The sequence below is a fragment of the Oncorhynchus gorbuscha genome, linkage group LG12 (genome assembly GCF_021184085.1).
Source record: "Oncorhynchus gorbuscha isolate QuinsamMale2020 ecotype Even-year linkage group LG12, OgorEven_v1.0, whole genome shotgun sequence".
NCBI lineage: Eukaryota > Metazoa > Chordata > Actinopteri > Salmoniformes > Salmonidae > Oncorhynchus > Oncorhynchus gorbuscha.
The window spans coordinates 36,270,732-36,294,410 of NC_060184.1; the positions used below are offsets into that span (position 1 = coordinate 36,270,732).

The window sequence follows — 23,679 nt, forward strand, 5'->3', positions numbered from 1 at the left end:
TGGGGCCCCTGTGTTGAGGGTCAGCAAAGTGGAGGTGATGTTTCCTACCTTCACCACCTGGGGGCGGCCCATCAGGAAGTCTCAGTTGCACAGGGCGAGGTTCAGACCCAGGGCCCCGAGCTTAATGATGAGCATGGAGTGTACTATGGTGTTGAATACATAGGTATTCCTCTTGTCCAGATGGTGTGCATTGTGATGGCAATTCCATCGTCTGTGGATCTATTGGGGCAGTATGCAAATTGAAGTGGGTCTTGGGTGTCAGGTTAGGTAGAGGTGATATGAGCCTTAACTAGTCTCTCAAAGCACTTCATGATGACAGAAGTGAGTGCTACGGGGTGACAGTAATTTAGTTAAGTTACCTTTGTCTGTAGACCCTGCCGCATACTCCCGAGTGGCATAGCGGTCTAAGTCACTGCATCTCAGTGCTATAAGGCATCACTACAGAGACCCTGGTTTAAATCCAAGCTGTATCACAATCGGATGTGATTTGGAATCCCATAGGGCGGTGCACAATTGTCCCAGCGTCGAATGGGTTTGGCCTGTGTAGGCCGTCTTTATAAATAAGAAATTGTTCTTAACTTCTATAGGATCAGGGTCCCTTCCACTGGACAGTTGAACTAACGTAGGCTAATGCGATTAGCATGAGGTTGTAAGTAACATGAACATTTGTAGCGTTATCAGGTAGAGTAATTAAAGTGACTCTGCATAGATAATAACAGAGTAGCAGCAGTGTAAAACGGAGGGGGGGATGGCAAGGCAAATAGTCTGGGGAGCCATTTGATTAGATGTTTAGGAGTCTTATGGCTTGATGGTAGCAGCTGTTTAGAAGCCTCTTGGACCTAGACGTATTGCTCTGGTACCACTTGCCGTGCGGTAGCAGAGAGAACAGTCTATGACTAGAGTGGCTGGAGTTGTTGACAATTTGTATGGCATTCATCTGACACCGCCTGGTATAGAGGTCCAAGATGGTAAGCACTACCCTCTGTAGTACCTTGAGTTCAGAGGCTGAGCAGTTGCCATACCAGGCAGTGATGCAACCCGTCAGGATGCTCTCGATGGTGCAGCTGTAAAACCTTTTGAGGATCTGACAACCCATGCCAAATCTTTTCAGTCTCCTGAGGGGGAATAGGTTTTGTTGTGCACTCTTCCCGACTGTCTTGGTGTGGTTGGACCATAATAGTTTGTTGGTGATGTGGACGCCAAATAACTTGAAGCTTTTCATCCACTCTACTACAGCCCCATCGATGAGAATGGTGGCGTCGGTCCTCCTCTTCATGTAGTCCACAAACATCTCCTTTGTCTTGTTTAAGTTGAGGGAGAGGTTGTTGTCCTTGCACCACAGTCAGGTCTCTGACCTCCTCCCTATAGGCTTTCTCATCATTGTCAGTGATCAGGCCTACCACTGCTGCGTCGTAGGCAAACTTAATGATGGTGTTGGAGTTGTGCCTGGCCATAAAATCATGAGTTAACAGGGTTGAGGAGGGGATGTGTGGGGGATGTGTTGTTACCTACCCTTACCACCTGGTAGCGGCGCGTCAGGAGGTTCACTATCCAGTTGCAAAGGGAAGTGTTTAGTCCCAGGGTCCTTAACTTCTTACGGATCATTGGGACGCTAGCGTCTCACCTTGACAACATCCGGTGAAATTTATGAGCGCGACATTCAAATTACAGAAATCGTAATATTAAACATTCATGAAAATAAAAGTGTCACATCATTTAAAACCTTAACTTCTTGTTAACTTCTTGCGTCGAGCCATCCCGGATCCGGGATCGTGAATACAACCTCAAGCTCATTACCATAACACAACGTTAACTATTCATGAAAATCACAAATGAAATGAAATGAATCTATTTGCTCTCAAGCTTAGCCTTTTGTTAACAACACTGTCATCTCAGATTTTCAAAATATGCTTCTCAACCATAGCAAACTAGCATTTAGCATTTAGCATTAGCATTTAGCGTTAGCATTAGCAGGCAACATTTTCACAAAAACCAGCAAAAACATTCAATAAATCATTTACCTTTGAAGAACTTCGGATGTTTTCAATGAGGAGACTCTCAGTTAGATAGCAAATGTTCAGTTTTCCTGAAAGATTATTTGTGCAGGAGAAATCGGTCCGTTTTCTGCGTCCACATTAACTCCATAATATCGTCTGAAACATGGTAAACTTTGTTTAGAATCAATCCTCAAGGTGTTTTTCACATATCTCTTCATGATATATCATTCCTGGAAGTCTCCTCTCTGTCTCAATCACATGGATGAATGTGAGCAGCTTGGAGATTACGCAAGAATTTCAACAAAGAACACCGGGCGGACCCCTGGTAAATGTAGTCTCTTATGGCCAATCTTCCAATGATATGCCTACAGATACGTCACAATGCTGCAGACAACTTGGAGAAACGATAGAAAGGGCAGGCTAATTCGTGGCGCTTTCACAGCCATATAAGGAGACAATGGAAAACAGAGCCTCAAAAATCCTGCTCATTTCCTGTTTGAAGTTGCATCTTGGTTTCGCCTGTAAGATCAGTTCTGGGGCACCCACAGATAATATCTTTGCAGTTTTGAAAACGTCAGAGTGTTTTCTTTCCAAAGCTGGCAATTATATGCATAGTCAAGCATCTTTTTGTGACAAAATATTGCGCTTAAAACGGGTATGTTTTTTTATCCAATAATGAAATAGCGCCCCCCTAGCTTCAACTGGTTAATCCATTCACTTTGTCAGATTTCAAAAAGGTTTTACGGGGGAAGCACACCGTGCGATTATCTGAGTATCTGAGCACACAAAAGCCCTGCACACAAATGCATTACATAAATTTTACAACCAAGCAGAGGCATCACGAAAGTCAGAAATAGCGATAAAATAAATCACTTACCTTTGAAGATCTTCATCTGGTTGCAATCACAAGGGTCCCAGCTACATAACAAATGGTAATTTTGTTCGATAAAGTCCTTCTTTATATCCCCAAAAAGTATGTTTCATTGGCGCACTAGACTCAGTAATCCACCGGTTTCCCACATTCAAACCGCATACAAATGAATCCTGTAAGTTACCAATAGGCTTCTTCCAAACATCGTTCCTAATCAATCCTCAAGTCCCCTAAAATATAAATAAATGAAAACATTTAAGACGGATAACTCCGGGGACCATTACCGTAGATAGAAAACAAAATACTCCCACTCCCCGGATGCCACTTAGAAAAACTACAAATTCTAGCTCATTTAAAAAAAAAACAAGCCTGAAAGTCTTTATTTATATTCCCATTGGCAGCCATAGTAATCAAGTGTGTGGTGAAAAAAAACATTCTGGATGGATTGTCCTCGGGTTTTTGCCTGCCATATCAGTTCTGTTATACTCACAGACATTAATTCAACAGTTTCGGAACCGCTGGAGTGTTTTCTATCCAATACTACCACTTATATGCATATCCTAGCTTCTGGGCCTGAGTAACAGGCAGTTTACATTGGGCACCTCATTCATTCAAACTTTCGAATATCGCCCCTAGACCGAAGAGGTTAACTTAGTGATGAGCTTTGAGGGCACTATGGTGTTGAATGCTGAGCTGTACTCACATAGGTGTTTTTTCCAGGTGTGAATGGAAGTGTGGAGTGCAATAGAGATTGTATAATCTGTGGATCTGTTGGGGCAGTATGCAAATTGGAGTGGGTCTAGTGTTTCTGGGATGATGGTGTTGATAGGAGCCACGACCAGCCTTTCAAAGCATTGCTTGAAACATGTTGGTATTACAGACTCTGGCAGGGAGTGGTTGAAAATGTCAGTGAAGACACTTGCCAGTTGGTCAGCGCATGCTCAGAGTTCCCGTCCTGGTAATCCATCTGGCCCTACGGCCTTGTGAATGTTGACCTGTTTAAAGGTCTTACTCACATCGGCTGCAGTTTAGCTCATCTGGTAGGCTCGTCTCACCGGGCAGCTCTCAGCTGTGCTTCCCTTTGTCGCCTGTAATAGTTTGCAAGCCCAGCCACACCCGATGAGCATCAGAGCTGGTGTAGTACAATTCGATCTTACTCCTGTATTGATGCTTTGCCTGTTTGATGGTTCATCTGAGGGCATAGCGGGATTTCTTAGAAGCTTCCGGGTTAGAGTCCCGCTCCTTGAAAATGTCAGCTCTACCCTTTAGCTCAGTGAGAATGTTGCCTGCAATCCATGGCTTCTGGTTGGGGTCTGTACGTACAGTCACTGTTGGGATGACATCATCGATGCACTTATTAATAAAGTCAGTGACTGATGTGGTGTACTCCTCAATGTCATCGGAAGAATCCCAGAACATATTCCAGTCTGTGCTAGCAGAACAGTCCTGTAGTTTAGTGTCTGCTTCATCTGACCACTTTTTTATAGACCCAAGTCAATGGTGTTCCTGCTTTAATTTAGCTTTTAAGCAAGAATCAGGAGGATAGAATTACGGTAGATTTGCCAAATGGAGGGCGAGGGAGAGCTTTGTTGAGGAGTAAAGGTGGAGTTTTTTTCCCCTCTGGTTGCACATTTAACATGCTGATAGAAATGAGTTAAAACTGATTTAAGTTTCCCTGCATTGAAGTCTTCTGCCACTTGGAGCGCCGCCTCTGGATGACCATTTTCCTGTTTGCTTATGGCGGTATACAGCTCATTGAGTGAGGTTTTAGTGCCAACATCGGTCTGTGGTGGTATGTAGACAGCTACAAAAAAATACAGATGAAAACTCTAGGTAGATATGTGTGGTGTGGTGTTCAGCTTATCATTAGGTCCTCTACCTCAGGCTAGCAAAACCTTGAGACTTCCTTAGATAGTGTGCACCGGCTGTTGTTTACAAGTATACATACTGTAGGCCCCCGCACTGTGTCTTAGGAGAGGCTGCTGTTCTATCCTGACGATAGAGTGAATAACCCACCAGCTGTACATTATTCATGTTGTTGTTCAGCCACGACTCAGTGAAACATAAGATATTACAGTTTTTTATAATCCCGTTGGTAGGATATACATGCTTTCAGTTCGTCCAGAGACAGCAGGGGTTAAAACTGTAGAACCCAGTTCCTACGTTTGAATGTAAAAATTGATTTTATCAAACAAATCTATTCTACATTTTATCTCTGGGACCCTCCTAATGACAAATCAAAGCAAGATTACTGAATGTAAGTACATTATTTACCTTCAGAGGTAATGTATCAAACCATGTTTTTGTTATTGTGCACTCTCCTCAAACAGTAGCATGGCATTTTGTCACTGTAATAGCTACTGGATATTGGACAATGCAGTTAGATTTAACAATAATTTAAGCATTCTGCCCATATAAGACATGTCTATCTCCTGGAAAGTTTGCTGTTACTTACAATTTCATTCTTGTCACATTAGCACAATGTTAGGAACAACCGTCCCGGTATAGGGTCACCGATCCTTAACCTCTCTAGGGTATGTGGGACGCTTGCGTCCCATCTGGCCAACATCCAGTGAGGTTGCAGGGTACCAAATTCAATTACAGAAATGCTCATTATAAAAATTCAGAAAACAAAACATATTTTTACATCGGTTTAAAGATTAACTTCTTGTAAAACCAACCACAGTGTCATATTTATGAAATGCTTTTTGGCAAAAGCATACCTAGACCAGAACATACCTAGCCCAGAACATAGCCCAGTTGACAAATTATTACAAACAGTAACCAGACAAGCAGAAGCGTTACAAAACTCAGAAATAGAGATAAAATGAATCCCTGATGATCTTCATATGGTGGCAATCAGAAGACATTCATTTACTCAATAAATGTTCCTTTTGTTCGATGAAGTCTCTTTATATCCAAAAACCTCTGTTTTGTTAGCGTGTTTTCTTCAGTAATCCACAGGCTCAAACTCAGTCAAAACAATCAGACAAAAAATCAAAATTGTATCCGTAAAGTTCATAGAAACATGTCAAACAATGTTTATATTCAATCCTCAGGTTTTAGCCTAAAATATCTATAATATTTCAACCAGACAATAACGTTGTCAATATAAAAGGTAAACAAGAAATGCACATGCACCTGAAAAAACTCTTGTGTCACGTTAGGGTCCACTTGTTCAGACTGGTCTTATTCCCTCATTTATATGAATACAAGCCTGAAACTATTTCTAAAGACTGTTGACATCTAGTGGAATACTGTAATGGCATTGAATAGAAAACTACAAAACCAAAAATACTTTCTGAATGGATTTTCCTCAGGTTTTCTCCTGCTAAATCAGTTCTGTTATACTCACAGACCCTATTTTAACAGTTTTGGAAAGAGTGTTTTCTATCCAAATCATATCTTCTGGGCCCGAGTAGCAGGCCGTTTAATTTGGGCATGCTTTTCATCCAAAATTCCAAATGCTGCCCCCTACCCTAGAGAGGTTAACCATGAAACATACACCCCTGCCTTCTTCATCCCGGAGAGTTCTTTATTACTGTCTGCACAATGTACTGAGAACCCAGCTGGCTGTATGGACGGGGACAGTATATCCGGAACGAGACATGATTCTGTGAAACAGAGTATGTTACAGTCCCTGATGTCTCTCTGGAAGGAGATCCTTGCGCCAAGCCTGTAATTATGTGAGACTGAAATGCATCCAAGATCATAATCCTAACCAATGTCTACCCTCGAGAATTATGTTACATAACTCGCTAATAAAACTATTTACAGTTTCTGATGTTACAAATGTTTGCTAACCAGTGGTGATTTTAGCATGTAAATCTTGGTCGGGCAAACTCTAAAATGTTTTGTTATTGATGCATGCCAGCAAAGCCACTACACAACACTGAACAATACATTAATTGCACTATAACGGTGACAATACACCGGAAACCGTCATATCATTCAGCGTGCGAAGCCCTGACCTTTCTTCCTCGTGGGAAATTATGTGTGAAACACATCTCACTGTCCTAGAAATGCCTCAGACATGATGAAAACAAGCCCAGATTCCCCTGAGGTGAAATTCTCCTTTAAACAGACAAGTAAAACAATTTAGGACTTGATCGGAGTCAGAGATAGATGACACAACTTCCCAGTCACACAACCTCAGATCAGACATTCAATTTCTCTGTCTAATAATAATGCGTGGGTGGGATTTAGGTATCTTAGCATCTCTAATACAGGCAACGGGAGTACACTTATGAGGGGCATTTAGAATAATATCTAAGAGTCGATTTTTCATGGTGTTGAAAATTGGGGCGAGGTCTGAACTGACTGTTTTAGAAATTATACTATAGTATAAATTATACTGTATACATTTATAATTTATATATCATAACTTCTCTCTATGCTTTTAACAAACATAGGGTCATGACATGGGTAATACATTTCCACTATTCAATCAATACTGTAATTACACTTCTTGACATTGATTGAAATACAGCAGTGGAACTACAAGTACTGTGAATTTCACAGCAAGACCCGCATGCAGTCAAAGTTTTATTTCAACATATTGGCTGTGGATTGTATTGGAACGTCGCTACTTCAAAATAAGCCCATCGGACACACAGTGATGCGACTGATATTGAAGAATAATATCAAATCTGTGCGTTAATTTTTCAATTTCAAGAGGCATGAAACACCACTCTAAGGAAAAATAAAGCCAACACTTTCTCTTTGAGAAGACATCTGGGGCTGATTGAAAAGACGGAGTGCTCCTAGATTCAGACGGCCTATTACATGGCACAGTGTTTGGGCTCTGGGCTCTCATCTTCAACAGAGAGGCATACTGAAGATGGACCGGAACACAGAGAGAGAGGGAGGGAGAGAAAGAGAGGGAAGACACTGAGATGTATGGGACATCAGAGCCCAAGATGATACAAGGACGACAGACATTTATTTCTGCATCACATTGTTGTGCGAAATGAAACCCTTCATCAACAGAAACCTCTATAGAAAGACGAAAAAGTCAGAGGCATAAGATATGATCAACAACGCATCTCTGCCATTACACCTGAAGATCAACATAGAGATAGATATGATATCCATATGTATAAATGTTGTAATGGCTGCCTCAATATCATCTTACAGATGTAGGATCTTATTTTGAACAAGTTTGCTACAGCAGGAAATGTGAATTAATATTTGCAATTATTAGTATAATTAATTACAATTTCTGTGGTGCTTGATACATTTTCTATAAGGGAAAATCAGGTCTGAAATTTCAAAGTGGAAATTACAAACTTCAGGATTTTCTATAAAATGGGAGGAAATCAGTGTCTAAGAAATATATGGATCTTATTAGCATATATGAAATATGACAATCAGTTTAGTGGAGACTGTGCTGCTTGGCGAGATTTTATATTGAGCTGTTCACTGCTGTAAGAAACAACATCAAAAATGTTAGAAAACTTGGAAGGAAATCAAATGTTCTTGTGATGCTCCACGGTGAAAAGAGAAGGAAGCTCTTATAAATCCTGTAGAGAGAAGAAAGAAAGGTTGAAAGAAAGGCAAAACGTACTTGAACTTGACTCTGGCGATCCAGTGAAAAGGGAGGGAGGCTCTTCAGTAAATTGGGAGCCTACATGATGTGTGGTCCAATGCCAGAACATATGTGTATATAAAGCAGATGCCAGTAGCTCAACAATGTGACCTTTCTGATTTCACTTTCTCAGTTCCCTCCACACCTCCACAACACATTATAGGAGTGAAGGTTAACTACACCACACACAGCATCCTCCAGTTGGCAACCCCTCTTTAAAAAATAGAAGCCTACATATTTGCAAACTAAACATTGCGGTGAGCTTGAAGAACCCATCATGATTAATGGTCTCCCAATCCACTCAGGTAAATATATAAATAAGTCATTCTTCCTTCCATCCAGGTGCTGTTTGTGTGCACTTGTGTGTGTGTGTGGTGCTTAAGACTGAAGAAAGTTGACGTTGCCAAGCTTCTTTGTGGGAAATATGAACAGGGAACACCTGACAAACGGCTGGCCAGGTTTAATTAATAAGAACGCACTGACACCTGCTGCCTCTCCAAAACCTGGGGATTATCTCATTTTCCACAGCATCCACCCTCCAATATCCCGATACACACAGGTTCTGTCTAGCTAATATCCTCTGTTTCTAATCCTGCGTTTTCAGCGACAGGGTGAAGTGTGGTGGGGGTGGGGTGGGGTGGGGGGAAGTCACTGTGATTTGGGTTTTACCAGCAGGATAGGTGTGGTGGGAGAACTGGAGAACAATAGAGTTTTTGTTCTGTCTTCCCAAGAAGCTTCTTATACTGAAGTTTCCTTTCTATATATACTAAGTGGGGTTGCCAGGTCTGGCATCTCTTTCCATTCTATGATACAGTAGGTACACGAGAGGCAGGCAAGCAGATGTTCACAGTGTGAAAGCTGCCTTTTGATTTTCTGCTGATCCACCAGCTTCGCTGGAGCTTCCTCTACTGGCACTGTCAGTGGTGTTGCCAGTTCTGCATTTGCCAGGTTCAGGCCCACCAAGTCAGTCAAATGGACTTGTGTTGCCATATATACAGAGTTTGTTAAACAAGTCAACCCGGAGTGGCACACTTGAGTAATGAATGTCTGTGGAGCAGCCAAGTCTGTTGAATCCACCCACACTTATACACTTGAGTAATCACACCTTCATACAGCAGGTAGAACCCCTAGTTGTGTGCTTGTGCTGCTTTTTACACCAGCTAATGTTCCCCCATTTCTCCCCCAGTCAAATAAATGGTGTGCCTTGTTCAGTCATTATGACTGGGAATGGGGGATTGGCTTCTTCTACTGATTTTAAAGGCTACCTCAGCGTAATAAGACCACCGGCAGACCCTGGCCAAATGCTCTGTGGCACTGTATTCCCTTACACAGCTATGCATGTCCCCCGGCCTTGGACTACACTGGAGTCGGCTGATGTGCCCGTCTCTGTCTTAAATTGGCATGTTTGGAATTTCACTGACAAAGATTTCCATGTTACTGCAATTTGAGGGAAACTGTTGAAGAATAGAGTTAGTTAATGGCACTGGGAAATGATGCAAACACACAGACAAACATAATCACAGCTTTCCTAAGGTGGCAGCGTGATCTGCCAAAGTTGAGTTTTGTCATGTATAATGGGAATACAGTGGCTCCTGCTTTAGAAGTTGCGAGCTTACAACGCGGGACTCAGAGGTATCCAGCACCACAGATTTATTGCTCCAGACCACCGCAAGGGGGAGTTAGGGCACTCATTATGCATTTGAGTCCCAAGGTTTCCATTTGACCAATCATATTGAGTGGATCCAATGATGAATTTGACGCGAGCCATCCGTCGCCGGTGACATTCTTCAGCAAAGATGGCTGACAAAACACTATGGTGGAAGCAAATGTAAGTAATTATAGCGTCATAACGAGTCAAGCAAAAAAATGTACAATTGAGAGGATTTTTTGGGTCATTAAAGTTAATTAACAAAAATCGATATTTAGCAAGTCAGCTGATAGCTAGTGTTATGACATGAGTATGAAATTGTAATTTGTGTGGTTTAATTCTTTGTGGACTCGTGAGAAAACCAGCAAACCAGGCTGTCGTCTTGTGAAACAGTGGATGTAAAGAATCTAATTTACAATTGTGTTAGCTTGCCTTGCTTTTATGTGCCATGCAATGCAGCTGAAGTAACATAGCTAGCTAACTATTTATTTTATTATTGTGTAGTGGAGGATAAAAATAACTGTATGCCTATGCATGTGTAGCTAGCTACAGTATGTTGCCAATCTGTGTATGGACCCTAAAATGTTTGGTATGAATATTCGTTCAGATCCTATGAACCTCAGCTATCATAGTTGTTGTATCAACTTCAAGTCTGAATGGCATTAATGAAGCCTATGGATTGAGTAGAATATAATAACTTTATTGTGTCAAGGATGCAAGTCCTATATACATGTACTGTAGTTATTACCACTCATGAGATCACTGCATTGCAGCCTGTACATTGAATATATTCACTGATCATGTACTATTCCTTGGCAAATAAAGGTGCGGTTCAGTTATTCATCTCTGTGAGACATTCTTTTTCAGTCATATCCATTACCAGGTGTATCAAATTCCATTATTTGAATGATGCTGTGTCTGCATGTGTGTATTACAATTATACACTTCAACAGTGTTTACCACTCCTGCTCCTGGGGCAGGAATGATTACACATTGTAACTATGCAATAGACTAGAAACATGAAATAAGTAAAGGATCATTTGTAATGCATATATACAGAAAAAAAACGGTACACTACACTTCCTATGCGTATCTAACTCCCTTCGTCTACATTAATCTGAGGACACAGGTCAGGTGTAGTATATCAATGAGATACTTCATTTCAACCAGTGGAGAATGTGAAAAGCTTTATTGAAAGTTCATTATCCAGGTGTTATAAATGCATGCATTAGAAATATCATAATTGTAATATCATATTATAAATACAAGTTCAATCTGTACTTCAATGCACATATGGTGTGCATTATTAAAAAAAGAGGAACAAAGGGCAAAGAGGAGGTGGGGAGAGAGGTGTAGAAGACATAAGGGGAAAGAGGTTAAACAGAGGAGCAGGGAAGACAGCATATGATTATTGACTTACAGTGCTACCCTAATATTCTCAGTTCATCACAATTATATAGTGTCTCTAGCGGTGTCTCCTAACCAGCCTTGGGCACCCAGTCGGCCCAAATGTTATCTTAAGAGCAGGTGAGGTGGCGATGACGGGACTGGCTTCCTCTCTCACATCAAAACATACCTGCAGATGAGAGACAGATTGATAGAGAGAGAGCAATGTTAATCTTTTTTTATTTTAACACGGTCAGTCATCATAATCATCAGGAGGTGATATTCAAAACTGACCTTGGATCATTAACTCTGGAACTAATACATCTCTGTATGTATTTCAATGTAAAGCATCTCTTTAATACTTCCTGTTTACCCGACCAAGTGACCTCTCACCTATGATCATGCTGTGCCCTGTGTCAGCCAGTTCAGATGCGGGAGGGGTACACCAACACAGCTGATATAACTGTGTGTGTGTGTGTAGTCACACCTGGTGTCCACACTAAGTGGCTACAGAGTATTTTATGCTGAAAAACAGACACACGAGGACAAACAATAGAAGATAATGTCATTAGACTTTTAAATGACCAGATCACAAATAATACATAAATACCACTTGAAGCTTGATGATGACTTGATCATTTGAATCCGTTGTATAGTGCAAAGGCAACAGCTGGTGAGGTGTCAGGTTCGCCTCTATACTGAAAGGGTGATTATTTCAACTCTCTGTGAAATGCTGCAGATCTGCCCACAGACGAGGTAGGAACACATATCCCTGTAGCAGCAGGCAGTCTATGGTATAATGAGTTCTCAGCAGAACGATATCCTAACGCTCCCATAGCGTGACCTCAGATTCCGACTGAATGACTCCAGTTACAGTAGAGCTCCCGGCTGTTAATGAGAAAATTATAAGATTGTATAATAGACTTCAAATTAGAGTCATAGTGGTAGGCTTATATGGGGTCCTATGTAGTTAATTGGCCCAACTCGAGTGTAATAATTGCATCCACTGTATTCACCATTGTATGGTTTCACTTATCCTACTACAGAGCATCCTTGATGGTAGAGAGCTCAAATGGTTTTGATTATAATTTCGCACCTGTAAGCTTTGTAGCTCTCTTGATGTCAATTTCGCTCAATTACACCCCCTATGTTTGACGCAAAATATAATGCAATCATGTTTTGTTTTGGGGGGGGGGTGAGTATTGTATGAATAATGGGGATTTACTTTTTACATAAAACACAGATCCCCGGCTTTTTAATTCAACATTTACATAGCATTATAGAATGAGTTGTATCTCGCTTCTCTTAAATATGTCCGACAAGAAACAGTAGAACTGTGTACAATGCAGTGTTGCATGCAATTCCCAGCCATTTGATCAGATGAGGAGAATAAGAACGATTTGTACAGCCGACCACAGAAAACATAAAGCATGAATAACTGAGAAAGAAAACCTAAATAAAAAGTCACTTAGCAGCATAAGAATATATTTTTTGTGACCTTTACATTTTGTATTCCCCTCTCCATACGTTAGTCCTGGTCTGCAATAGGCGTTCCTACTGGGCAGCCAGTGCTAATCAGGTTCTCAGGGTAATACAAACGAAGAGACATAACAGTGAGAAGAGTGGAAGAGATAATCAGAATTATAGAGTGAGGGAAAGAGACTTTTCTTGGTTTAGGAATGTCTGTGGAATTCCTGATGAACCACATTTATTTTGTTCTGAAGCAGTTATTCCATTACCTCAGAGGCATTTAGGACTGAGCGTTGTTGATATATTAACTTCAGATGGCTCTTGTCCACTGTAAGGACATATGGCACCCTCTTCTAAAATCTTGCAGCGGCATCCTGTGATGATTCCACGTTATGGATACAGTTCTGTCTCTGCCAATCATTCTCTGCCACTCATTCTCCTCACCAGCAACTATCTATTTGGGAAAATGTATTTACTTGTATGCTGGTATTGAAGTCACAGAACTAAAATGAGATTCTACAGGTTATAAGGGCACAAGGCGAGACCCGGAAGAAGACACAGGAGGCAGATGGTTAGAGTCTTTGAAGTTTATTAATAATCCAAAAAGGGGTAGGCAGAAGAATGTCGACAACTGGAGACCATGTGAACGGTACCTCTGGAGACCATGTGAACGGTACCTCGGGAGAGGTGAGTGCCAAGAGGGCACAAGCAAAATGGCACAGGCACAAGGACAGTGCGGGGGAAGAGATGTAGCATGTGCCTTACTGAACACTTCCTACTGGTGTGTTCCTTCTTCTTCATGATGCTCTCTGCGCTTTTAACGGACCTCTGAGACTATCACAGTGCAGGTGCATTTATACGGAGACTTGATTACACACAGGTGTGTTATGCAGGTGAATGAGGACCCAAAAGCGACTTGGCGAAAACAGAGTCTTTATTCCAGCAAAGGAAAAAGGCAATACTCCTAGACAAATCAGAGCAGAAAACAAAACATAAAACTAATTCCACTCGTAGTGACGAGGACAGACTGGAGACTCGACCATAAACTGTAGGTTGCCTCGGGAAGGCACCGACCGTAGCAGACTCAGATACCTGCTCACACGCAGCATCTGAGGGAAACAAGACACAGCACGGCGAACAATATACAAGGATCCGACAGGACAGAAACGGAAGACAAGGGGAGTAGGAACAGCTGGGAGCAGGAACGGAACGATAGAGAGAAGAGAGAGAGGGAGGGAGAGAAAAAGGGAACGAACCTAATAAGACCAGCAGGGGGAAACGAACAGAAGGGAAAGCATAATGACAAGACAATATAAGACAAAACATGACAGTACCCCCCCACTCACCGAGCGCCTCCTGGCGCTCTCGAGGAGGAACACTGGCGGCAACGGAGGAAATCATAGATCACAAACGGTCCAGCACGTCCCGAGAAAGAACCCAACTCCTCTCCTCAGGACCGTAACGGAAAACGATAAAAAGGGAAACTAGGGTACTACTCTAAAAAAAAAAAATGAGACACGGGTAGAGAACTGAAAGCTTTAGAGCAAACAGGACCAAACAGGCCAGGAGAGTAACAACTAGGGACAGACTGAGACACAGCAAGGGCAGGAACAAGAACAGGAGAGATGCGGTGGCAGGGAACAGACTGAGACCCAGCAAGACCAGGAGCAGAAGCAGAAAAAAATTACCAGACTTATTCTGCGCGCAGTCCGAACACGCAGCCACGAAACGGCGCGTGTCACGCTCCTGAGTAGGCCACCAAAAGCGCTGGCGAATAGAAACAAGAGTACCTCGAACGCCGGGATGGCCAGCTAACTTGGCAGAGTGAGCCCACTGAAGAACAGCCAGACGAGTAGAAACAGGAACGAAAAGAAGGTTACTAGGACAAGCGCGCGGCGACGCAGTGTGCGTGAGTGCTTGCTTAACCTGTCTCTCAATTCCCCAGACAGTCAACCCGACAACACGCCCAACAGGAAGGATCCCCTCGGGAACAGTAGAAGCCACAGAAGAACTAAAGAGACGGGATAAAGCATGAGGCTTGGTGTTCTTAGTACCCGGACAATAAGAAATAACGAACTCGAAACGAGCGAAAAACAACGCCCAACGAGCATGACGCGCATTCAGTCGTTTGGCAGAACGGATGTACTCAAGGTTCCTTTGGTCAGTCCAAACGACAAAAGGAACGGTCGCCCCCTCCAACCACTGTCGCCATTTGCCTAGGGCTAAACGGATGGCGAGCAGTTCACGGTTAGCCACATCATAGTTACGTTCCGACGGTGACAGGCGATGAGAAAAATACGCGCAAGGGTGGACCCCATCGTCAGTATCGGAGCGCTGGGACAGAATGGCTCCCACGCCCACCCCGACGCGTCAACCTCGACAATAAACTGTTTAGTGACGTCAGGTGCAACAAGGATAGGAGCGGATGCAAAACGCTTCTTGAGGAGATCAGAACAACAATCATACGACCGGTGAGGAGGAAGGGAGTTGGTTCTGGACCGACTGAAGACCGTGCGCAGACCATGATATTCCTCCGGCACTCCTGTCAAATCACCAGGTTCCTCCTGTGAAGAGGGAGCAGAACAAACAGGAGAAATAGCAGACATTAAACACTTCACATGACAAGAAACGTTCCAGGAAAGGATAGAATTACTAGACCAATCAAAAGAAGGATTATGACACACAAGCCAGGGATGACCCAAAACAACAGGTGTAAAAGGTGAACAAAAAATCAAAAAAGAAATGGTCTCACTATGGTTACCAGATACAGTGAGGGTTAAAGGTAGTGTTTCACATAATATACTGGGGAGAGGACTACCATCCAAGGCAAACATGACCGTGGGCTCCCTAACTGTCTGAGAGGAATGTCATGTTCCCGAGCCCAGGCTTCGTCCATAAAACAGCCCTCCGCCCCAGAGTCTATTAATGCACTGCAGGAAGCTGCCGATCCGGTCCAGCGTAGATGGACCGGTAAGGTAGTACAGGTACTTGACGGAGAGGACCGTCTAGTAGCGCTTATCAGTCGCCCTCCGCTTACTGATGAGCTCTGGCCTTTAACTGGACATGAAATGACAAAATGACCAGCGGAACCGCAATAGAGACAGAGGCGGTTGGTGATTCTCCGTTCCCTCTCCTTAGTCGAAATGCGAATACCCCCAGCTGCATGGGCTCAACACCTGAGTCAGTGGGGAAAGATGGTAGTGTCGGAGAGAGGGAGACACAGTTAACGCGAGCTCTCTTCTATGAGCTCGGTGACGAAGATCTACCCGTCGTTCAATGCGAATAGCGAGTTCAATCAAAGAATCCACGCTGGATGGAACCTCCCGAGAGAGAATCTCATCCTTAACCTTAGCGTGGAGTCCCTCCAGAAAACGAGCGAGCAACGCCTGCTCGTTCCAGTTACTGGAGGCAGCAAGAGTGCGAAACTCTATAGAGTAATCCGTTATGGATCGATTACCTTGACATAGGGAAGACAGGGACCAGGAAGCTTCTTTCCCAAAAACTGAACGATCAAAAACCCTTATCATCTCCTCTTTAAAGTTCAGATAATTGTTAGTACACTCAGCGCTTGCCTCCCAGATAGCTGTGCCCCACTGCCGAGCCCGACCAGTAAGGAGTGATATGACGTAGGCAATCCGAGCTCTCTCTCTTGAGTATGTGTTGGGTTGGAGAGAGAACACTATATCACACTGGGTGAGAAAGGAGCGGCACTCAGTGGGCTGCCCAGAATAACATGGTGGGTTATTAACCCTAGGTTCCGGAGGCTCGGAAGACCCGGAAGTAGCTGGTGGCACGAGACGAAGACTCTGATACTGTCCTGAGAGGTCGGAGACCTGAGCGGCCAGGGTCTCAACGGCATGCCGAGCAGCAGACAATTCCTGCTCGTGTCTGCCGAGCATCGCTCCCTGGAACTCGAGAGTAGAGTAGAGAGAATCCATAGTCGCTGGGTCCATTCTTGGTCGGATCCTTCTGTTATGCAGGTGAATGAGGACCCAAAAGCGACTTGGCGAAAACAGAGTCTTTATTCCAGCAAAGGAAAAAGGCAATACTCCTAGACAAATCAGAGCAGAAAACAAAACATAAAACTAATTCCACTCGTAGTGACGAGGACAGACTGGAGACTCGACCATAAACTGTAGGTTGCCTCGGGAAGGCACCGACCGTAGCAGACTCAGATACCTGCTCACACGCAGCATCTGAGGGAAACAAGACACAGCACGGCGAACAATATACAAGGATCCGACAGGACAGAAACGGAAGACAAGGGGAGTAGGAACAGCTGGGAGCAGGAACGGAACGATAGAGAGAAGAGAGAGAGGGAGGGAGAGAAAAAGGGAACGAACCTAATAAGACCAGCAGGGGGAAACAAACAGAAGGGAAAGCATAATGACAAGACAATATAAGACAAAACATGACAAGGTGGATTGTACTTATCATCATTAGTCATTTAGGTCAACATTGGATCATTCAGAGATCCTCACTGAACTTCTGGAGAGAGTTTGCTGCACTGAAAGTAAAGGGGCTAAATAATTTTTCAGTTTTTGATTTGTTAAAAAAGTTTGAAATATCCAATAAAATGTCGTTCCACTTCATGATTGTGTCCCACTTGTTGTTGATTCTTCCCAAAAAATACAGTTTTATATCTTTATGTTTGAAGCCTGAAATGTGGCAAAAGGTCGCAAAGTTCAAGGGGGCCGAATACTTTCGCAAGGCACTGTATATAATGTCGTGCCCCTCCACAGTACAGACAACAGTTTGAAGTCAGCCTATGTGAGTGTTCCCCAACCGATAACCTAGCTCTTCCTAATTGCATAGGCTCAGGAGTATCCAACTCACCCGTTGTTGATGATACACGAGGGAACTCTTGTTAATCCAGCCTCTGTGTCAGATTCCAAAAAGGCTTTACGGCAAAAGCAAACCATGTGATTATCTGAGGACAGCGCCCAGCATACAAACACATAAAATCATATTTCAACCAGGCAGGTGCACACAAAAGTCAGAAGTAGCAATATAATTTATGCCTTACCTTTGAAGATATTCTTCTGTTGGTACTCCAAAATGTCCCAGAAATGTCACAAATGGTCCTTTTGGTCGATAACGTCCGATTTTATGTCCCAAAAATGTAAATTTATTTGGTGTGTTTTAATCAGAAATACGCCGGTTTCAATTCGCACAACATTCCTACAAAGTATCTCATAAGTTACCTGTAAACTTGGTCCAAACATTTCAAACAAGGTTCCTAATCCAACCTCAGGTACCCTAAGACGTAAATAATCGATACAATTTAAGACAGAATTAACTGTTTCCAATACCGGATAAAAACTATGTGAAGCGCGCTCCAGTTCACGCGTATCAAAACAGTTGAGTCCACCTGGAGTGACACTTACAATGAATAGCACTACTTCATTTCTCAAAAGAAAAACATTGAACAATTTTGAAATACTGTTGACATCTAGTGGAAGCCATAGGAACTGCAACCAGGTTCCTAATAATAAGGGCATCCCATAGAAAACTAAAGGAAAAACCTATGATCTCAATTTATTTTCCTCCTGGATGGTTTGTCCTCAGGGTTTTGCTTGCCATAACAGTTCTGTTATACTCACAGACATTATTTCAACAGTTTTAGAAATGTTAGAGTATTTTCTATTTTCTATTATATGCATATCCTAGCTTCTGGGCCTGAGTAACAGGCAGTTTACTTTGGGCACACTTTTCATCCAGAGGTGATTGGGGACCTTCTTACTGGGGAATGTAATTGTTTTTAATATTTGTGTTGAGCTGTATTTTACTTGTTTTATATTGCAATTTATTTTTGAATTTGTCTTGTGAAGTTGTATATGCAGGGCTCCCTTGTGAAAGAGAGCCTGGTCTCAATGGTGACTCCCTGCATAAATAAAGGTACACTTACAAAGAAATCTCACTGGTCAAATTATATTTGAGATACTATTCCCATGATGTCCAATGAAAGCTAAATTATCCATTCTGATAGTCTGAAAGTTAAATTAATTATTAATAACCATTTCAAATGTTCATATAGTCAGGGTTTGTCTTTGTAATAACACATCTGGCTCAGTCTATGGACATTATCCATAAAAATCTACCACAAGAGCCACATCATCATGATAAGTTGCACCAAACTTCAAGCTGCAGCAATGCTAGGCAACATTGAACATTCCTCTGGTTCTCTCTCTGGCGGCCTAGATTACTCAATAATAGACGGTAATGGTTCAGCCAAGCTTCACAGCCCCACTGTACCTTTGAAGTCGGGTCAGAGGAGGCTAGCTGCTAGCCTCGTGTTGGCCTGGCAGAAATAGAGCGCTAGATAGATAGACTCACCTTCCCCCAGTGTCTTTAAGTGCTGTCAGAGGTAGTTTTAGAAGGAGAAGGAGCCAGTTATTTTGCTTTTGCCATCAGCCTAATACCATAGTCCTTTGCCAAGTGGACTGGTTTTGTGGGAAATCTTTCAAATGGAAATAAGGTACAGAGGTAGAGCCGAGGGACAGCTGCCATGACTGAAGGAGGATTTTTGAGAGAGGTGCATTGTGGGTCCCTCACACATAATGACTTGCCGTGAGGAGCCAGGATTGGCCTAAAGATTACCTTCTGTCTTTTGAGCTAGCTAACACGTTCTCACTCACACTTTCACACTCGCCCCAGAAAGACAAGACTGTACAAAAATATGTGTAAACTGTACTGTATATGTGCATTGTGTTTGTGGAGTGCCACTACCATGTAGGCTATTTTGCGTTGAAATACTGTATCAGTGTGTGGAGATGAAGTACAATGCGTTTGGAAAGTATTCAGAACCATTCCATTTTTCCACATTTTGTTATGGTACAGCCTTATTCTAAAATGGATTCAATAGTTTTTTTCCCTCATCAATCAACACACAATACCCTGTGTGTAGCACATTTCTTAAACATAAAAAATGGAAATATCACATTTGCAATGCATTCGGAAAGTGTATATACTATTTCACCTTTATTTAACCAGGTAGGCTTGTTGAGAACAAGTTCTCATTTACAACTGCGACCTGGCAAAGATAAAGCATAGCAGTTCTACACATACACCAACACAGAGTTACACATGGAATTAACAAACATACAGTGAATAATACAGTAAGAAAAAAAGTATATTCAGACCCCTTAAGTCTTTCCACATTTTGTTAAGTTACAGTCTTATTCTAAAATGGATTCAATAAAACTATTTCCTTATCAATTTACACACAATACCCCACAATGACAAAGTCAAAACCAGTTTTTATAAATGCAAATTTAATAAAAATAAAAACAGAAATACCTTATTTACATAGGTATTCAGACCCTTTGCCATGAGACTCGAAATTAAGCTCAGGTGCATCCTGTTTCCATTGATCATCCTTGAGATGTTTCTACAAGTTGATTGGAGTTCTGTGGTTAATTCAATTGATTGGACATGGTTTGGAAAGACACACACCTGTCAGTACATGTAAGAGCAAAAACAAAACCTTGATGTCGAAGGAATTGTCCGTAGAGCGCCGAGATAGGATTGTGTCGAGGCACAGATGTGGGGAAGGGTACCAAAACATTCCTGCAGAATTGAAGGTCCCCAAGAACACAGTGGCCTCCATCATTTTTAAATGGAAGAAGTTTGGAACAACCAGGGATGTGACCAAGAACCCGATGGTCACCCTGATAGAGCGAAAGAACCTTCCAGAAGGACAGCCATCTCTGCAATGCTCCACCAATCAGGCCTCAGTAAAAGGCACACAGCCCGCTTGGAGTTTGCTAAAAGGCACCTAAGGACTCTCAGACCAATGACGCTTGGCCTGAATGCCAAGCGTCACGTCAGAGGAAACCTGGAACCGCTCATCACCAGGCCAAAGCCATCCCTACAGTGAAGCATGGTGGTGGCAGCATCATGCTGTGGGGATGTTTTTCAGGGACTGGGAGACTAGTCAGAGTCAATGGATCAGAGCAAAGTACAGAGAGATCCTTGAGCTCAATTTTGAGTCTCATAGCAAATGGTCTGAATGCTTATGTAAATAACGTATTACATTTTTTTTACAACTTGTTTTTGTTTTGTTATTATGGGATATTGTGTGTAGATTGATGAGGGAAAACATTAATTTAATCTATTTGAGAATAAGGCTGTAATGTAACAAAATGTGGCAAAAGTCAAGGGATCTGAATAATTTCCGAATGCACTGTTTGCGTTCTTCCTATGTTGTTATTGACAACCAGCTGTTCAATGCAATCTGTTATGACTGAAAGGACCCAGAGCGTCATCCACAATCTCTTTTCATCTTATCTTCTATTATGTTTATTTAGCTCAACAGGCCAATTCAAGTGCTCCTCAAAACAGTGTCCCCTCCAATGGCTATAAAGGAGGCAAGGCTCTTACAAACCACATATACTGTAGCATTGTTTCAACAATAGTTATGCTAGCCATGGGATGTGTAGTTGGAGCAAAACAATCACTGTGAAAGCGTACAGGCTAACATGAGAAGGTGACTTCAGAGTTCATGTTGTTTTACAGTAAGATGCAATCTTGACCTGGATCCCAGCCCCACTGTGTTCTGGAAGCCATCACTGTCTTCAGTATCTCCTCTGTTCGGGCTGTAGATGTGAGCTCACATCATAAATATCCTCCATTCTGTTTGATTGCCCTCCAAATAAATCACTTTGTTTAAACAAGCATAGAGTGCTCCCTCCTATCTCTCTCTCATGTCTCTCTTTCTTTCTTCTCTCCCCTTTCTCTCAGCTGTGAACTATTGCCGCAATTTATTATAAGCACCTTTCCCAAGTGACCGATAAGAATGGTGATGAATGAATGATTCAACAGTGCCAAAACTGTCTTATCTTCCACGCAAGCCTGTATCTCTCACAAGCAATGACTTTCTCCCCTCCCTCCCCTCCCTGGGAAAAAAAACAGAAGGGGAATGGAGAGATGAAATGACATCAGCAATTACTTGAATGAAACAGAAAATGAAACATATTTGACAAAGAAAATATTTTTTTTGTTTGGTCTGAGGGTACATTTATTGACATACTGTAAGCTACTGTTTTTTTTTGTGGTTATACTTAGATATTTGCTGTAGCATTTTACTCAGTCCATGCTATTATTTCTGGTACATCCTCTTGGTTGTTTTTCTGCCATTAACATTCACTTCAGAAGAACTGCATGATAATGTGGAAAGTGGAAACAACCTGGATTTGCTTTTTTTGAGAGCTCATGCTCTAACAATGGGAAGCTATGGGTCATACTCAATTCCAGCTCCTAGATTGCACTTCCTATGGCTTCCACTAGATGTCAACAGTCTTTGTTCAAGGTTTCAGACTTGTTTCTTCCCAAACGAGGAGGAATTTTGAGTTTTGATACTGGGAGACAGAGTTGAAAATTAGTCTGTGCGCGAGTGACAAAGAAGACAAGCACCTGCTAAGTTTACTTTGATATTGAACATACTTCTTTCCGTATGAAATATTATAGTTTAATTAATTATAGTTTACATTTTAGGGTACCTGGGGATGAAATATAATTGTATTTTGACTTGCTTTAACAAAGTTTAGAGGTAGCTTTATGGATTCCTTTCTCTGCATGTTGAACGAGTGGATTACTCAAATCGATGGCGTCAACTTAACTGACTTTTTGGAATATAAAGAAAGATTTGATCTAACAAAACGCATGCATGTTGTAGCTGGGACCCTTTGGATTTCAAATCAGAGGAAGATTGTCAAAACGTAAGTGAATATTTAATTGCTATTTGTGATTTTACGAAGCCTGTGCTGGTTGAAAAATATTTTGATGTTGTGCGCCGTCCTCAAACAATCGCATGGCATGCTTTCGCTGTAAACCCTATTGTAAAATGGACAATGCAGTTAGATTGACAAGAATTTAAGACACTTGTATGTACCTAAATGTTTAATATCCATAATTTTTATGATTATTTATTTGAATTGCGCGCCCTCAATTTCACCGGACGTTGTCGACAGGTGATCCGCTGGCGCGACGCCTAGCCTTAAGTAAACAAATAGCATGTGTGCTGGGGTTTGCCTTGTAGCATGCATGTACAAACATGTACACACTCCCAGAGAAACACAGTGACAGAAACAAACACACAGTGCCACAGAAACACAGACACAGAACTAGAAAAGCAGATTCCCGTCAACCAGTCACCTGTACTCTCCTTCCTCTCCTCTCTCCTTCTCCCTTCCAGGATAATAAATATGCTGATATCACTCACAGCTATTGGAATACTGTCAAACTCAATTTCAAAGTTTGGCTTCTGACAAATCCTAGCGTATTTTCCGGCTTTGGTTTTGATCGGGATAAGAAATGGAGCCAGAGAAAAAAATGAAGCCAGAAACGTTTGGCGAATCTCAGAAAGAAACCTAAGTGTGGCGTTTTAACATCTTCTATCATTCCAAAATGCAGCAGCCTGTTCCCTAGTTTCCCTCTCACTCTCACTGAATCAAGCAAAGTAAATAAATAAACGCTTTCATTAAGAAATGCGTCTCAGATGACATGCAGATTACGTTGCATCGCAGATCTATATTAGATTAATGTTATTGATTTGTAGCCGTTTTCATACATTCTCATTTCTCATCGCTCCCCATTAGTCACAAAGGGGTTCTGGCTCTGGCTCTGGTTCTGGCTGAAACGCAATGAAACGCAATGCCTTTCTAAATGGACTGGGTTATGTGAGGCTGTGTAAATACAGACCCAGGTTCTTTCCATTAGC

General features: G+C 42.2%; 1 long non-coding RNA gene across 2 annotated transcripts in view; it reads right to left on the reverse strand.

The window, feature by feature from the left end:
• Positions 1 to 11,302: 11,302 nt before the first annotated feature.
• The window catches only part of LOC123990327, a 48,499-nt gene continuing 36,122 nt past the window's right edge, over positions 11,303 to 23,679 (reverse strand). Inside the window, exons 1-3 of one of the 2 annotated variants that reach the window (XR_006830627.1) lie at positions 19,296 to 19,459; positions 11,883 to 12,013; positions 11,303 to 11,679 (exon numbers count right to left, since the gene is read on the reverse strand). This is a non-coding gene — a long non-coding RNA (uncharacterized LOC123990327). Of the gene's footprint in view, positions 11,680 to 11,882; positions 12,014 to 19,295; positions 19,460 to 23,679 lie in introns of those variants that run through there. The other variant, XR_006830626.1, reaches the window with a different exon arrangement.